This window comes from Adiantum capillus-veneris, chromosome 6 (assembly GCF_014529385.1).
Source record: "Adiantum capillus-veneris isolate H3 chromosome 6, ASM1452938v2, whole genome shotgun sequence".
Taxonomy (NCBI): domain Eukaryota; kingdom Viridiplantae; phylum Streptophyta; class Polypodiopsida; order Polypodiales; family Pteridaceae; genus Adiantum; species Adiantum capillus-veneris.
The window spans coordinates 87,184,068-87,190,244 of NC_140936.1; positions in this window are offsets into that span (position 1 = coordinate 87,184,068).

Genomic DNA, 6,177 nt, shown 5'->3' on the forward strand with positions numbered 1-6,177 from the left:
CAAAATTGCTGCCAGAATCATCCTTGAGACATCATACACGTATGTTGCTGCTGATGAATTTTTGGGCATAATTCATCCACAAGCATCCCTAGGTGTCTAACATTGGTTTTCAAGCACTCCTACCAATTTTCATGCAAAAACGTGCTCAGAATCTCAAGTTTACCAATTTCCCATTTTCGACACTCCGTCTTTTGTCTTTTGGGTGTTCAAAGTCGGTAAAAACTCTAGTTTCAATGTATACTCAAGGTAAACACCCCCTTTGAACACATTGGTACAGTCAAATTTTTCAAATTTGGTCTCCAAATGCCCCTTGAGACTTTATACGTGTATAAAGTCTAAGTTTACGTAATTCAAGTTTTTACACACAGAACCCTTGCACATGCCCTCTTATATGCTCAGCACCAATCAGTCATGAAAAATTATCCACAGAAAGCTGTTTTTTTGCATTTTTACTCTCAAAAGCAAACTTTTCAGTGATTTTAAATGCAAACAAGCACTTCAACAAATAGATCAATGATGAATAGCTTTAGATCAGAATCAATTCACTTGCCTAAAGCTACTCCTACAAATCATATGGGGTTTTGCATGTATGACTAGAAAAACGCTTCAATGCCACACACGAACTAGCAAACGCTTTTATCACCTCACAAACCACTCGACCACCGACGACTACTCTAATCTACAAATCCTAACTAAATCTATCTAGTCGTAGCCTCTCGGCAAGACACATGCTTCTTGGCTATCCACTTGGTCTCTAAATAACCTCTTCCGGATCCACTTAAGAAAAATGTTCTCTTTAGCCAAAACTAAAGCAAGCAACCATCACACGAGTGTTAGTAGGAATACCTACCTAAGTCCTTGTACCCCGGCAACGGCGCCAATGTTGTTGGAACGAATTACACCACCCATAAAGTGCATGTAACACAACCCAGATTAACATAATGTCAATCGAGGACACAGATGACATGATAGGCACACGGAGGAAATCTCTTTAGCTTGTCAAGATGAGACCATCCTACACATACAACACTCGGGAAGGCCAACTAAACCACAATCTAGAGTTTCACTGCTCTCAACTACACCACCTAGCCACATACACATAAACGGAAGAAAACTCATCAAATCATGCCAGAATCGCACGAAACTTAAGGAATCCCATCCCCTCACTAGGATACACCTGTCCCTAAGCCTCTACACCCAAAACCCTAGCTCTAAACCCATCTACGAAAAACGTGTATAAAGACAGAGCCGAATTCTAAAAGTGTCTGAAACTGAAATCTATGAGTACCTATGTGTAGCTTATGTCGCCACGATTCTAATGACTACTTGCACGCAAAAAAAAACATAGTTTGGTATACTTACATACGCAAATAGCTCGTAGATGCGCGAGCACGTATGCTCCATTTCGCGAAGAATGCTTGGCGTTGTCGTGTAGCTCTTGCTAAGGCTAGCTCTTGCTGAGGCTAACACGATGGTGCAGTCGGATCTCCAATGTGATGAACAAGCGGGGAGTAGCACTAGGATGAAGCTCACGCTCTCTCTTTTCCTCACTCACACACAGTAGATGGCAGCACTAGACTTATGATTATGATAAAATTCCTCTTTACAAAATGACCTAGGTACCTTATATACTAAGGTCACTTTAAGTTAAACCTAAAATAGAGTTTGAGGGGTCAAATGGCTTTGTATTTACAATCTGGAAGTGCCATTGCACACCGGCTTCTGCTACTAGACTACCTACTTATTACAAATGATGTTTATAACCATAATCCTCAGCATTTCATAACTCTCAAAAAATAAGGCTTTGTTGAGTTATATCGTGCGTTGACCCGCCGGTCAACAAGAGCCCAAAAGATCAATTAAAGCTCTATGTGGAAACAAAGAATATATCATAAACACTTTGGGGGGTCAAACAAAGGAAACAATTCAACGATGATTTCATGTGCGATTTCCTTTATCATATCTTAACTAGACGGTCTTCTAGGATAGCCTCTAGTTAGCCCTAGAACATGAAACACTTATAGAGAATTGAGAAGCTTGGCCATGGTATTAATAGTCGACCTTTAGTGCCTATTGACAATGAAATTAGCGACCCTAGACTTTTTAATTCGTTAACCTTTACAAGTGCTTATGGATTTGATTATATTGAATTTTAATGTTTACTGCTCAACAATTGTTTCCAATCATTCTATGTTCTTATTCAGCTTTTTAATTATCCATGTTCTTATGAGAATGCAGTTACTGTGCCATTTTTGGCTGATATTGGAGTGTTCGAGTGAAGTTAAAGAGTCGAGCTCTTGCAGAGGACAAGTGCATAATCTTATAGAAATAAACTTCTTGATTGAGAGCACTTCCATGAGTCACTACTCTCATCAAGATGCTTAACTACTACAAGACACATACAAGTGGACCCACCAAGTTCCCACTTTTCGAACATACCTTCCTAAATTTGGAGGAAAAAATTTACATCAAGAAGGGGGGCATGGTAACTTTGCGTGTCATCCTTATTATTATTATTTGTATTTAGTTATGGGTCGAGCTTGCCTCTCCCGTAGGTCTATAGTCTAGGGTTGGCGATCACCAATGAGAGGTGCACTAGAATGCACACCAAACTCGTTTAGTGTCAATTGTTTGAATGTGGACGCATGTATGTGAAAGGGACAGACCTAGCCCATAGATAAGGTTGTACAACTAGTCTTTTGATTCATTTTGAACGTATGAAGTTTTCTCTTGCCTTATCTTCTTCCTCTGTCTGTCTGTGAGCATGAGAGAGAGAGAGGGCATAGGCGATCGAGTAGCGGGAGTACGACAACAACGAGGAGGGCGATCAGTAGTGCAATGACTTCTTTGCGCGCACAAGGATTCTCTCAATGGTAGCAGCATAGAAGGTGAGTGGCATGCCAATGTGCAGTCGTAGAGCTTGCATGTATGCATAGGTTGTGTGCTTGTAGCCCTGTGGCTCACACATGGTGTTTAGCAAGTCCCCAGCAGCCGACAAACACTCCCAATAATTTTGTATAGTTGTTGCATGCATGTGCTCATAATCCAACTAGAGCGGATCCTACACACACAGATAGATAGATAGATTTTATTATCATCCTCAGAGGTCACATACAATTTATGGGACTAAAGTTACATGTGATGTAGTATGTGTATGGCTAATGAGTGACTTTCGATGCTCCAAAATTGTGCTGATGAGAGTCACAATGGAGAGTCCACACTATGACTCGGAAAGAAAAGTGTGTAGGTCTAAGTCATGGCTGAAAATGTGAGAGAAGCAAGTTTGGATGTGACCAAAAGCTGAGCACTCTAATAGTGTGTGGTATGTGCTCAGACTCTCGAACTTGCAGTGAGCATGGTGTGCACAGTCAATTTGATTCTTCTCCATTGCCCCAACGCCCTGTCTCGCATCGAAGGGAGTGGGAGCTAAGCCAAATGGCTGTGAAAGTGCGTATCAGTGACAAGGGGATAGTCTCAAGCATGTAAGTGTGAGTATGTACTCAGACTCTCGAGCTTGCAGTGAGCATGGTGTGCACAGTCAATTTGATTCTTCTCCATTGCCCCAACGCCCTGTCTCGCATCGAAGTCTGTGGGAGCTAAGCCAAATGGCTGTGAAAGTGCGTATCAATGACAAGGGGATAGTCTCAAGCATGTAAGTGTGAGTACAGTTTCCTCTTTCAGTGAAGAACATGGTTCTGTAGTTGGGGGCAATATGTGTGGTGTAATGTATGAATCGTGACCCGCTGGATTTCTGCCAAACCGTAATACATTGGCATTGTAGAAAAGTTTCATTCACTTGGGAGTCAATTGAGGCATCATGTAGCAAGAGTAATGCATCCCATCTCCCAAACCACTTCTTTATGTCTTGCATCCATCTCGTGCTCAAGGTCTTGCTTTTATGCGTCTTTTGAACTTGTTTGCTTGTTTCCCATGCAATTGTAGGAAGTCGATGTGAGGGGTTTTGACGCATCTTTATCATGTACTCCACAACTCTTTCCATGCCCATAACCTCGATTGGAAGAGATCGCGACTCAAGAAGTAGGAGCATATATGGTGTTTGTGTTTAAAATTGGAGAAATTTTGTAAGAAAACACTTTTGGACGTTCTCAAACTATTTCCGAGTAGACTTTGAGATGCTCCCACCCCACACTTCAACTCCATAAAGAAGAACCAATGTCACCAATGTGTCAAAAAAATACTTCTTGAGAACCCAACACTTGATGTTCTCAAATGCATAGTACACTCTCTTTCCCACTTTCAAATGACGTATAGCACATTCACGCCATGTGTGATTAGTCGGAACCTCAAGGCCAAGGTACTTAAAGGTCTCAACAACTTCAAGTGTCTCATCGTTGTATACAATGTATGGCTTCTCCTTATGGTTGGTTTTCAAAAGCATAACCTTTGTTTTGGATTCATTCACAATCAATCCACTATATAAGAAAAATTTCTCAAGGACAACCATAAGCTTTTGTGCATCTTCTAAAGTGTGTGCTAGAAGCACTACATCATCCACATACAACAAAAGCATGATTACCGCATTGCAAATAGTGACCTCTTCAATGTCTTCTTCTTGCATAAAGTCAGGTACCATTTGTTCCAATTGATCAATGCATAGACTAAAGAGGTGACAATGGACATCCTTGTTTAACCCCAATAGTGCTTACAAAAAATTTGAAATTCCTCTTCATACGCAATTGACACATCACCTTCTCATAGATTTGAGAAATCACAAGCATAAACTCACTTCGCACTTTGAGTTCTTACATCCTTCTCCACAAATTGTTACGTGAAATCATATCAAAGGCTTTCTTAAAGTCCACAAAACCACAATACAATCGCTTGCCTTTCAACTGACTTTCCTCCATGAGAACACGAAGAGAGACAAGATGATCAATAGTGCTATGGCATCAACGAAAAGTCACTTATCCTTTTGCACACTTGTCATTATCTTCAGCCCAATCACTTAATTTAAACTCCATTATGCACCGAAACAACTTTTCCATAAGAGACCCAATCATTATAGTACGGTAGTTGTTTACATTCTTTATATCCCCTCCTTTATGCAAAGGCTTAACCCAATTAGTTCTCCAATCATAAGGCATACCACATTGAAGTGCAAGGTTGAACATATCATACATCCAGTCATGGGTAAAATCTCCCCAAAATTTTATCATCTCCAGCTTGATACCTTGAAGATATGTCGCTTTGCGAGTGGCCAACATTTCTAGCCCACCGCATACAACCTTAATAGTAAAAAAAGAGGGCATACATGAGAGTGAACCATGAAATGGTATCTTTTCACCATTTGGTTGTTCATACAATTGCTTACAATGTGTGTACATATCCACAAGACTCAAGTTACCAAAATTTTCAACCCGCTCGCCGGCACAAGAACAAATAACTTTCTTGAAAGCATCCCATTTAGTTTCCAATGGTGTGTCATATTAAAGCTTTGTCATCCATAACTTTTGCTCAACCATTTCAATGTACATTGGTGCTTGTTTGAAATCCATACATAGTGAAACTTCTCTTCCCTCTAGCTGAGATTATCATGCTTAGTTGCTTCTACACATGCAAGGTCAATACATAAGGTCCGATGGTTTGATTACGGGGTCCATTGGCCAAATCAAAAACTCTTTATACGATACATGATGGCTTCGAAGAGTAGCATATAGTAAATCACACTATCCCCATTATGTTTTTAATATGTAAATCCATTGGTTCCACTCCACAAAGATACACCATTGGAAATTAGCATACAAGTGCTATTACACATGTATAAAAGTAACTTTCCATAGTGATTTGGCTCTTTCTCATCCATTGAAGTATGATCATACAAGTGAACTTCCTCCAACTCCCTTGAAATGTATGGCATCTCAAATTTTTGAGTATCATGTTGCAATGTTTTTGTGCTAGCATTCATATCGCATGTTTGTTTACGGTCTCTTGCAATGATACTAAGTATGTCATGATCACGATTTCTGATATCGTTGGTTGAGTGGTTGTGTTGCTATCTCCACACTTAGGAGATTTGGGATCATTTTCCACAATGATTGTGGATCTTGTTGAAGAAGAATAACCCTTGCGAGTGTCGGAAGACATTGTATGTAAAATAAAAGATGAAAGTCAACTTTCTTGAACCTATTCACTTCAAAAATACTACGACAAAAATGT